The sequence below is a fragment of the Thalia democratica genome, chromosome 9 (genome assembly GCF_965202585.1).
Source record: "Thalia democratica chromosome 9, ktThaDemo2.hap1.1, whole genome shotgun sequence".
Classification (NCBI taxonomy): Eukaryota; Metazoa; Chordata; class Thaliacea; order Salpida; family Salpidae; genus Thalia; species Thalia democratica.
The window spans coordinates 38,196,024-38,209,406 of NC_139173.1; the positions used below are offsets into that span (position 1 = coordinate 38,196,024).

The 13,383-nt window shown below is 23.8% G+C and overlaps 1 non-coding gene across 1 annotated transcript; it reads left to right on the plus strand.

Moving 5' to 3' along the window:
* The first annotated feature begins 4,217 nt into the window (after nucleotides 1-4,217).
* On the plus strand, nucleotides 4,218-4,289 carry Trnaq-cug (transfer RNA glutamine (anticodon CUG)). Its single transcript has one exon. It is a non-coding gene; the product is annotated as a tRNA-Gln (tRNA).
* The last annotated feature ends 9,094 nt before the right edge of the window (nucleotides 4,290-13,383 follow it).

Sequence of the window (13,383 nt, forward strand, 5' to 3'; positions counted from 1 at the left end):
TTAAAAAGTTTTAACTTTAAGTATTAAAATATATTAATGTATTTATAAAGCTATAAAGTTTGGTAAAGACTAATTTACGAAATTAGAAAAGTAGGTTAATTTTAGAATGGACCAACATCTATACAAAAAACACACATTTTTTAATAGTGTCATTTAAACTTTTCAAAAGTAAAACGATTTTTAAACACAAACTAGTATAAAGCTAGGAAGTATAGCTTCAGTATACAGTATTACCATTTAAATACCCGTGTATTGACAGACAGATAAAATGTGTAAATTTTGCTATTTCAATTAAAATTATTAGGAAAAAAGTTTCAACACTTTATATAAATACAGTATAAGCAAATTTAGCTTTTATTCTTAAACGTTAAAAAGCTGTATTTAACCTCTTAGTAAAATTGACAAATAAAATACTCCGGGTAATTTCTGGAGTCAGTTATTTTTCCCTCATATAATGGCATGCAACTCAAATACATATAATCATTATTTCTGTATCTGTCCTGCCAGTCAAAAACGAAACCTTCCATGCTGCCTGAGTCCAAACGCTCCCAAGTATTTTGTGGGTTGTCCTTTGAAATTCCGATGTGAATAGAGCCATAGTTGTTAGCGTCTTTACAAAATTGTCTAAAAAGTAAAGTTAAAGTTAGTAAAAAAAAGTCGTGTATGTTAAAAAACTCTTTTAACGTTTAGGAAAATTTAATTGAAAATAAAAGGTTAAACTTTATTTGTTTAATAAAATAAGCTAATGTTATTGTGTAATGATTCTTTTCGGTCATCGTAAAATTTTAAACTTTCTATCTTTAGTAGTATCGATGTTGTCCATTAATAAATTTCCATTAAAATTATTTTGACAATAATTTTCAGCTTCTGATCGTGTCAATCTTTCTTTCACAAGTTCGTATTTTACTGTAAAATAATTTTATTTTATATAAACTGACAAAATTTTTACCTTGTAACGACGTTGCGTTTAAATAAAAAAGGGCGCTAGAGAGTTTTCTCAAATTAGGGACTTTTTATCTCTTTGTTTACTTCTCGAACTGCTTTAGCATGACGCGGCAGTCTAGTTTTACCTTTGTACTGATAGTATATCGTTTGAAAAGATTGTGGTCGCCTCGTACTTCTTGTACGAAGGCGACTGTTTTTTATATTAACTTGTAAATTGGAACAGCTTATTTGTATATTTTGTTACCATGTATCGCAGTTTATATTCATTTTAATACAATTTGTGTTTCTAGACTCGATTTCTTATATACAATTAGTTAAGCATTCTAACAGTCTAACTATTTAATTAAACTAAGCTTAAAAGATAGTCTAAGTTTAGTTCGCAATTCATTAAGTCGACTTAGCTAAATAACTTAGCTAAGTCATATCTAAACATTTAAATAACATCACCGATAAATACTTATAACGCGCACGGAGTCAGATAATAACCAGCATCGCGCGTATAAGTAACATTATAAGTAAATCGGGATAGTTAAAACCTATATTTATTTTATCCTTTTTTTTTGTTTAAACCTAAATAAATTTTTTTATTCAAACTAAAAGTAGCTTTTAACTTTCTTTTAACTGCATCAAATATATACAAAACTTACATATCAGTTATAAGGTACAAAACTTACATTTCTTAAAATAAAAGAAGGTCAACAAAGGTTTGTTCTCAAAATTTATAATTTACCAAATAAAATACATCTAACATATAAAATCAATTAATAATAATTTGTTGTTCAATTATTCTGTTAACATGCCAGTTTTGAATTAACATATGTTTTTATGATTAAATTCAGTTAAGTATAACAGCAAAAATGGTTTCTTAAAACACCACATTTTTTGATAACCATCATTAGTACATAGTTTAATTTTTTAAACTAAAATGACTTATTGAAATCAATAGAGTAACAACTAAGAAACATTTTTTTAAATCAAAGAATTTTCTTACTGCCTGCTTAATATTAACTCCAGATAATTAAGTATATATATATAATATACTCTTATATAATTAGTGAACTCACGTGGTAGGCACTTGAAGGGATCTTTTTGAAAATTTGGTTCCAGTTTTCCGTACTGACATTTCCTGATAGGATTGCCCTCATTCTTGTAAGTTTTTTCACAACTCAGCTCTACAAGCTCATTGTGACGTAATAATTCGGTTTGGTTGATCTTGACATGCTCTAATACTGGTACGGCGCATTCTTTAATTTAATAAATCATTATTTTATTTTATTACAAACTAAAATTTACTTTAGATACTATCCTTGATAAGATGTTAAAAGCTATCCTTTGTGTGCGACTCAATAACCGAAAGGTTTTTCGTTCACAAGGTCTTTAGACCAAATATTTTGAGCGCTTGTTTTTTTTTTCGTTAAATAAAAAGTTTATCGAATATTTTATTAATGCTCAAATTATTCTGTGCATTAAATTCGTAAAATAGTTTATATCAAAACTATCTTTAAAATATACATATTGAGAAATTTTCTTCTATTTTTCTACATTATTTGAGCATTTTTTACTATAATTATATTAAAAATATTTAGTTTTAACAAAACAGTTTTTTTTTAAGGTTATTATTGGATAGTTACAGCCTACTATTGTGCTATATAAAACTAATTATTTTATGTTTAGTTTTTCAATAAACAGTGTTGTTAACATTACAGCTTTTATGGTTTTCGAAAGCTATTCTATACTATTTAGAGCCTCACTTGAGAGCTGATTAATAATATTTTCTTGATCCGCAACAATCGATTCAAGATGATTTATTCTTTCTCTCAACTTCTGTCTTCTACCTTTTTCAGTGTTTTTAAGGTTTGCTGGGTTGATGCTTTCTTCACTTCCACTTTTAATGGGTTGTTTCGAGACAACTTGTGAGTTACACCGATTGCAATTACGATGACACTTTTTACCATAAGATGTTGATAATTGAATGCAAAAGAACAGAATTAAATAAAATTGAATTTTTATCATTTTTCTGTAAAATTGTGTATTTTAGTGACATGATAAATAAAGGTTAATCAATTTAATGCCAAGTTTATGTAGATTCATAAACATAAAACACTATCATACCACAATTTTTTTTTAGAGGAGGCTAAGTTGTATATCACAATTTTAAAAACTATTTTGCAGTTTATTTATTATAAAGTAGTAGTTTAGTTATGTTCTTGTGTATTATTATTTTTAAATTAACTAGATTTTGACAAATCAATTTAAATAATTATTTACAGTATTTATTGATTGATGTAAAGAAAATTGTTGACAACTTTTTTATTATTAATTATAGTTGTTGGATCAAGTTTTTATTCAACTAGTTTCTTTAAATAAAACAAAAACCTTTTAAATGAATAAAACTATAAAAAATAGATATTCTGACAAAAATTTAAAAAAATTAAAAAATAAACTAAATTAAAGTTTGATAAGAATGCTTCAAATTTTTACCAACAAAACTTTTACACAAAAACAACTTAGATTGTTAAACTCTTTTCATTGTTTTAAAACAGTTATTAGGTTTAGTTGCTTAAATTAAAATTTCAATTCTATACAGATAAGTTTATATTTAGCCTCAGGCTAAATTCTAAAACGATATAAACTACTCGAAACAATCAACCATTGTTCTAAATAGCTGAACATTTTATCTTCGTGCTACTTCTACACGACCTTACTATACTACAGTAACATCATAGAGTTTAACACTTCTTAATATACTTTTTTTAAAGTTAAAAAAAATTCAATAGACTTTTTAAGCTCAATTTATTTTATATTTTATAGCTTTATAATATATATTTGATTACATATTTTTTTAAAAGCTTATACTTTGTATGGAGTAAGTTAAAACTAAAAAAAGCAAACTAAGTGGTAAACCCTATAAGTCTTAATCAAATTATACTTTAAAACTTTATATAACTTTTACCCACATCAGATTAAAATATATTTTGTTATAAATTATTTAACAAGTTAACTACATAATAAAAATTTAAAAGGCGGTCGGTACTAAGTTTTAAAGATATAATTAAACGATTTTGTCAACCAAATCCTTAGTATTAATAGGTCTTTAAGTCCAACTAATTAATAATTTTTTAAGTTTTAATTGTTCAAAAAAGTATTAGTGCCATTTGAAAACTTTTGTTACAAGATTCGGTCCATTATATAATTTTATGCACATACAAGACTAATAATAGATTTGCACGCATACTAGTATCATAGAAACTTTAACTTACTATTCAGCGTGCGGTCCTATGGTGTAATGGTTAGCACACAGGACACTGAATCCTGTGATCCGAGTTCAAGTCTCGGTAGGACCTGCTTTTTTAATTAACTTAAAAAAAATTTTACCGTTATGGTTTTCGTTTTCGATTCCAAGCGTCTCCTTCAAGTTGTTTATATATATATAAGTTTATTTTATTTACTCATATTCTAGTTAAGTAGATATAACAAAAATTAAACCGATCTAATTTGTTGAATTTATATTATTTAGTATTAAAACTTTTTGCTTTAACCAACAATAAGTACGTTTATCAATTAATTGTTTAATAAGTTGTTTTAAATATACAACTGCTTTTTTTTATTTAACAATAAAACTATTAATATAACTTCGTTTTAAACATACTATTTTTTTTTGTCTTATAAAAATTATATAATGTGATCTAGTTTATACTGTTTTCATCTTTTTTATAATTTAAAGGAAAAAGTTTAAAAACTAATACACTTACAGAGTTAAAATTATATAAGAATAAGGTACATTTTTACAGTTCAAAAACTCAAAATTTTAGTATATATTTTGATAATTTTTTAAATTTTTTTAAGGTTTATTTTATTTGTTTAAAAGTTTATAACAATACATTTTTTCAAGTAAATCTAAGTTTTATAAAGATATAATTGTTTACTTTTCTTAATTACCTTTTTATTTTTATTTTTTTAATATCTTTAAAAATAAAGTTGATTAATTTTTTTTAGTAATTAAATGTATCAAACTATGTAACTAATTTACATTTTTATTTTAAAATGTAGTATAAGTTCTATAATTCTGTAAACTTTTTAGTTTTAATTACATAGCTAGGTATTAGGGCATTTTAAAACAAACACTTATGAGTTTAAAGCTTATTAAAGTTTTTATTTATTTTTAACAATGTAACAACTAGTTTTAATTAATAAAATATTAAAAATATTACCTAATAAATTGCATTTCAAACAAAAAAGGTAGTTACTTTTTTTTTATGTTTTTTTAAGAGTTAATTTCTTTTTATGTAACCGAAAATGTGATAGGTTTAGCTGGTTTTATACGTATTTTATAAAATAAAAAATAAATTTTTTTAAACGACTTAATAGTTTATATTTTTCTTTTAGTTTTTACGTAACGTTATAGACATAAATGTTTATTTAAATTTCAGATGAAGTTATAAATATAACTTTAAAATTTATTTTAGACTACTTTTAGTTTTATAACCTGTAATTTCTAAAAAATAAAACAGCTTAAAATAAGTTTTGTTTAAAATTAAAAAAAAAAAACAATAACTATTAGTTATATAAGTACTATATTAAGCAATTTGATAAAGTTATCATCGTTATCTTTATTCCTTATCGTTTATTCCGTAACTAATTTGTTGAGATAGAAAAATAATTTTAAGTAAACTAGCTCAAAAAAACTGCTGAAATTATTAAAAAAAAGATAAGAGTAACATTATTTATTTGAAACTTTTTATCTAGTTTGTATTAAAACAGTAAAAGGATACTTACTTATTTAGTAGCAATTTTTTTTAAATTTATTTCCAAAAATTTGACTTGTATGTGTTAAAAAATTTTCTGTTTACGACATGAATTAAAAATTTCTTACAATAAGCTTTTTTTACAAAACTTAAATTGCTTGTTAACTAGTTATTAGATTTTTGAACCATTTTTAAACGTTTTCAATTAGAATTTTCTTATGTTAAAACTAAAACTGGAGTATACTTCTTAAACACAGAAGTTTACAAAAATTCTATAAATTTTTCCTTACTTTTCAGGAAATACTAACTTGTTGTGTAAGAAAGGTCGTTGTTCGTTCAACTGTGAAAATAATGTTTTATAAACATTTTAAACTCCGTTGCATTCTTTAATACTTTCTTTTTTCTTACGGACTTCCTAAGTTTTAGTTTGTTCAAATATTTCAGTATAAAATTTAGTTTTATGATTTAGTGTACTTTTTAATTTTAGTTTTTATGTATTAATTTTATTTATGTATATAAAGATTTTTTGAAAAATAATTGAAGAAAAAATGTTTTTTTGTTTTGTTTGTGTTTTCAAGTTTTAAAAAAGTAAAAACAAAATAAAAAGTTGCAGATATTTAAATTAAACAAGAAAAAACTTTTTATGTTCATTTAACTTTGTTTACATTGTAAAATATGCATTTGCACAAATATCTAGTTGTAAGTTACTTGTTGTAATTTATATTTTTATTAAGTTTAAACAAGCGGCAAATAAATAAACAACAACATTTAAATTACATTAAGTATATGTGTGTAGTAACTATAAACTTAAAAATAATCTCTAGTTAAGATATTTTTATTAAGAATAATTTTTTCTTAGACATTTATATATAATATAAAGCTGAAATCGAACTAGTTATTCTATTACAGCTTTAAGTTTGAGTAAGTATTACAAAATGGAACATAAAAGTACTATGCTAGTTGGAGACACAAAATACATATTCTACATTCCAAAAGTTAAAGTGTTAGCTAAAGATGCTCGTTTGAATTGCTGGTCCAATGGTATGGAGTTTGCTAACATAAAAAATGGAAAACATTTTTCCAAAATTTCAAAACTCATCGAAAATTATTTCAATGAAGGAAATTATGAAGTTTGGCACGTAAACGTGAAAGATGAAAACGGTTTTATTTATAAAGGAATCAGTAGAAAAGAGTTGCACACATTTTTTGAAAACAGTCAAAACTTAAAGATTCTTAAAAGGTTAAGAAATTTTGGTTTGTGTTCTTATAAAAAGCAATTTGATTTTGACTTTAATGAGCTTGGTAACTACATATGTATGACTAAAATATCAAATATGGTAATGTCTACCACAGATGAAGACAATGCTTACGACGAAATTAAAACAGAAGTAAAACATAATGATTTTCAAATTGACACAACTACAAAATTTGATCTTCCATTTAATTATTTCACAACTTTAAACAACAATATTAGTGACGACATTTCAACAGAACTAAACTTCCAACTTCAAAATGACCAGTCTACAAATGAAAATCCGTCAAACAGTATACTTGGACTATTGATCATTTCAATTTTGTTTGTGGCAATTTTAGTTCTTTCTACGTTGTACTTTGTTTTCAGGAAGAAAAAAAACAACCCATCTGCGAATTATTGTGGAATTTGACTAGCGTTCGTGCTAGGTCGGGCTAAAAAAACACTCTGTCTTATTTGTATTTATAACAGTTTGATCGAACTATCACTTGAACTAATTCCAATATTAAAATTCAAAGTTTTGTAATTTTTTTTTTTAAACTTATCATTTAAAGATTTTTAAGTTACATTTTTTAAAAGTTTAAAAACGTTTTGTTTTATAACTGTAAGCAAACAACTAAATTACTAGTTGACTAATCTTAAAGAAGTTAAATTATTGCTTGGTTGATAAAGTGAAGCTTTTGTATAAAAATAATTTAAATCCATACTGTTTTTTTTTCTTTTTGATGTGCTGAACATAGCATTCTATTATTAAAAATAAATAAATATTCTTAGTTCAAATTTATTTTAAATTAATTTATAGACTTTAGTTTTAATCACTTATAGTTTCATACATAAATTAAATACTTATACTTCATATCTAATACTATCAAAAATTTTTTTTTTACTTAATTTTTTTCAGCTAGTCTAATTCAACAATTCTCTATTTATTTTACACTTATGCTATGTTTCTAATGTTTTAATTGTGTAAAGTTCTTTCTTAAAAACAATAAATAAAATTGTGTTATTTGTTAATTAAATTTGTATGACAGTTAGTATTTTTTTTAAAGCTGAATTAAGTTAACTAATATTTTTATAAAATATATTGGTTTTAAATATCATAAAATTATAACTAAGTTACAACTCAAAATTTTTAGTTATACTTTTCAAACTTTTACTAATGTGACTAAGGAACTAATTAAACATACGTATTAAAGAGTGACTATTTAATTTATTGTAGCAACTTTATTTATCAACAAAAATCAGCCTTTGATTACAGTAATAAAATACAAACTTCAATATAATGAGCTATATGACTCTACATCCCCTAGCTTAGAGGTGGGCAACGTTTTCGGTCAGTGGGCCATATGTAAAAATTACCTTAGAAATATACTTTTACGGGCCGGAGCATTCTGATTTAATTTTCTTTACGAAAGTTACTCATATATTTAACTTATTTTGACAAAAAACTATTATGTGACCTTTTTTTACTATATCTAATTTTACTACAATATTTATCTAAACTATAATTAACACTTTTTTTCTCTTCATTTCAAATCCCAGAGTATCTAGTGTTAGTTTCAAAACTTAGTAAAGCGGGCCGCAGATTTACCTTTCGCTGGCCGGATGCAATTTAAACTTTGAAAACGTTGGGGGCCGGTCATTTACCTACTGATTTTAATAATTTGATCAAATGTTCACCAAACTACTAAACTTGATGTATTTTATTTAACTTTGTTTTTAGTTATATGATATTTATTAAAACTACTAATATATCAAGTTTTCAATTAACAATAATTTTAGTTAGAATTTCTAAAGTTAATAAACAGAAATTTCAATTTTATATTGTAAAATAAAACCTTGGTAAGTGAATAAAATGAGTGAAAATTGTTAATTTCAAATCTTTAAACTTGCTGTTTCTGAATGAAATAAAAACATGATTACCTTTAATTTTTAATCTTTAAAGTTGCATTTTAATAAATTTTATTTTTATTTATTTTATTTCACTTTTCTTGTAAATATTTAAGCTGATATTTTTTCTGATCATTGAATTATAAAGTAAATTAAATTTACTAGGTATATTGTATTTTGTATATTAGTAGTCAGTAAAAGTTTTGAGTTTCAGAGCTTTAGCTTTGTTTTCAAAAGTTGAAAAAAAATTAAAATATATGTTAAAAAACTAAGATATGTATTAAGATATATTTAAGCTATAATTTCATGTTTAATATTTAACTTAGTATTCAAAAGTTATAAAAAAACTGGGATATGTATTAAGATATATTTAAGCTATATTTTTATATTTATTATTCAAAGTTATTTAAAAATAGATACCTTTACATAATTTTCATAGTTTATGTAAGATAAGTTTCAACTTCTACAATTAATGTTTGTAAGTTGAAATACTATCAATTTTGTTATAATTATATTAAGTCTCCGTTTGAGTACAGTTCACAACAGTTTTAACTATACAAAGAAATATTTAAAAAAAATCTTTTTAAGTCGGTTTATAAATAAACTTAATGTCTGTTGTTAATTTTTTTTTTTTGAAAAATCAACAGCCTGTAAATTTAACATATACCTGCTCAATAGTTCTTACTAGTGAAATTAATTTGTTCTTTTCATGTTAAAAATGTTTTGTTTGGTTAGTATGAACTAAAACGGAGGAAAATAGCTGGAAGTAATTTTTGGTATTATAAGCTTATAAATGTTTGAAACATGTTCATAATTGTTAAATGTTTTTTAGTATGTATTAGTTTTATTACACATATCTCAAAACGTCACTTTAAACTAATACATCACTCGTAAGATATTATTAACTTGACAAATCGAAGTTTTATTTTTTTTTTATTATTGTTAATATTTCATAAAGTTCAACTACTTAAAATATCATATTTTAAAGAACTATTGTTTTTAAGTTTTAGTTATAAAAATTTTAAACGGTAATTTAAAATTATTGTATAAATTGCTCAAAAATTTGATTTTTTAGTATGACAAAATACTAATTATTAATATACGAGTTCAAAAAATTGTATTTATGATTTTTAATTAAATAACATGTAAGTAAACTTGGAATACTAAATGACTATAAAATTAAGTAAATATGTTTTGTATTCTTTTAGATCCTACATAAAAGTACAACTTAGTTAAGTTTTATAGTTTTGTATTGTTTTTAAATAAATAGATTTTTTCAGGGTCTAAATTGTAATCAACATCATCAAAGTATTTAGTCTCTATGTCCCCAATACAACTTGTTATATTGTTTTCTCCAATAACTTTCAGTGTTTCTGACTATGTTACTACAGAAACGAAAAATGACAATTTTCAATATGAAGCAAACACAGGTTAGAATTTTCTAACTGGAGTTGACATGTCAATAAACAAAAGGGTCAATTCTTCTGATAATGTTTTGATCGTACTTTCTATCGGTGCAGTGTTGCTCGTAGCCATTTTAGTTCTGTCTACGTTATGGTTCGTTTTCAAGAAAGGAGTTAATAGAAACTAATATCTAACAATATTGAAATAAAAAAATATTGGTGTAGCGTCATATACTTTTACTAGTAGTGTGAAGTTTACTAAAGTCTTCTTGTTGCATTTGTTTATTTATGTCGTTTTAATAAAATTAAATACAAATAGAAAAATTTTCAATACTAATGCTGCAGTTCTTTTTAAATGAATTGTTTTTTCAGTTTAAAAATAGTTATCTTCAGTAAGGATTATTTAGATACAAATTTTTTTTTTTGCAGAAAAATTGCTACATTCTAATAGAAGCTGGTTTTAAATACTAGTTGCAACATTGCTTTTGTAATGTTTTTCTTAAAAATTAGCTAAATTTTTAATAGCTTTCCAGGATGTAAAAAAATGTTTTTTTTTTATATCAGTGTTTTGTCCCATCTTCCATCTTCTTAAAATGCTTAATAAACAACATTGATTGCTCTAAAATTAGTTGTGAGTAAAAATTAAAATTTTCTTATAATTTTTTGTGAAGTTAAAAGTACATTAAAGACTATTTTTACTTTATTATATGAGATTTTTACATGTTGAATAAAACTCTGTTTAGACATTATAATTAGATATAATCAAATTGTGAAGAAAACACATAATAGATAACAATGAAAAACGAACATTGTTATAACTATATAATGATAACATAGCTTCAGTAACATTTTGGTATAAAAACATGAGAAACATTTAGTATTTTTTACTTTTTTGATAAATAAATAAACTTACCTTAGAAATTTGAAGGATAAAACATTCTAAATGAATTTTTAAAAATAGCCGTTTTATAATTGACACTGTTTACTAAAAAAATTCATAGAAACCTCTCGCTTATTTACGCACATTGTGTCAACAGAAAAAGTGCGTAAAAATACGAGAGACCGTAAAGATACGAGAGGTACCAAATATACTTACTATAATGGCTATTTTTTGATATCGATTTTAGTTAAAAGCAGACTTGGGACTTTCCCACTTTTGATAACTTGTTTACTTTATTTATAAATATGAACACAAAAGATAAAACTATACATATTTTTTAAAATAAGAATTTGAATTTATATAAATAAGTAGTACTTCTAAAAAAAATTTACTTATTTTAATGATAAGAAGATTTTATCTATCTTTTTTTATATGTGACTTATTTGATACCTAATATTTGTATTCTATTCTAGCTAGCAAATTCAATATATAATTAAGCATTTGTTTACAATAAAGAAATGGTGTGGTGTCCATATTAAAATTTGTGTTGATTTGTTCATATATAGGGCAACAGTGCTTTATTATGTGTTTGTGTTTTAAACTCTCATTAATTCATTATACTATCATTATTTAACACAGTCATATTTCTTTCAGATTTTTATTCAATATCTTATTATTAACATAATTTCTGTCATCTGAGGTATAACTAAATGTTTATCAACTAGTCAAGGAACATAAGTTTACAAAGTCTAAAAATATAGAGAGGTGAGATAGCATTTAAAAACAAAAATATACAATAAACCTAATTCGTGCAATACTAAAAAAAAGCTAAAATATTTACTTTTTAACTTTTTAGAATTCTGAAATGCTTAACTTAACGAGAGTGCGTAACGTCACGAGTGCGTAAAAATGCGAGAAGTTACTGTTTATGTATATATAAATACGTTTTAATTTTAGTTGAAAATTGTTTTATTAAAATACTACGAAGTTTTCACAAACAAGTTTCAAAAAAATAGTAAAAACTAACAATAAAACTATATATTTGTGCATTTTGATTTTAATATGTTAAACATTACTATATCTAAACATAAACTACCTCTCTTTAGATATATAATTTAAAACTAAAATAAGAGATATGTGATTTTTATTAAGATAGTAAATTCGGAAAGTAAAAGTAGTTATACTTTTTGTGTCTTAAAAACTAAAACATCTATTTATAACTTGTAAAGGTTAATTAATACGTATATTTAACAACAAAAAACTAGATTAATTAGCATATCTACAAATAAACTACTTCAAAAAAGAACAGGTGATATTAAATTAACAAAATTACAAAACAAAACTGTCAAGAACTATAGTTTTTCAAGGTTTTTGAAAGCAACTTACTTAAAAAATAGATTGTAAAAAACATTATTTTTCATTGTTTCTTTTCTTGTGTACAAAGTACAACGTAAAAGAAACTAAAAGCACTACAAAAAACACAGCACCAATCAAAAGACCAAGTATTGAAATCCCTTTAGATAAATTAGTTACTGCCTTGTCAATTTCACCTGTAGGACTTACTGGAATATCATCGGATAGGTTTAAACCTTGTGTTGTCATACAAATGTAATTGCCAAGCTCTTTAGACTCTGAATCATTTTGATTGATGAAAGAGTACAGAGCAATATCCTTGTGTTTATCAACAACATTTATATTCTCACTGTTCACAAAAACCGTGGGCATCATTTTTCTGCTCAAGTTTTTGTAAATAAAGCCATTTTCGTCATTGTAAGTCACGTACCAAACTTCATGCAGTTCTGTCAACATACTCATAAACTCTGAAATTTGTAAAGTTGGTCTTCTTTATTGAAAGTTGCTAACTCCATTCCTTGGTTTTCGCATTCTACACGAGCTTCTAAAGCTGATACTTTAAGCTCAGGAACATTAAAAACGTATTTCCTGTCCTCAATTACTAAAGTGTTTGACTTTCCCATTTTAATTACTAAATTAAACAAAAAATATGTTTGTAAGTTAACTGAAGTAAAAGTTGTCAAGTTGTTTAACCATTGATACATTTTAAATATACAACAACAAATACGAATTGTAATCAGTGATTTGTTTAAAGTATTTAAACAAACAATAAATTATTGAAGGTAATTAAGAAAATTAGATAAAGTAAAGCTTTTAATCCTATAATAAAATAATTGTAACTACTTATAACTACAATAAATTGGTACTAATATTACTAATAATACTATAATATTAATTTTTAAAACTACCAAAATA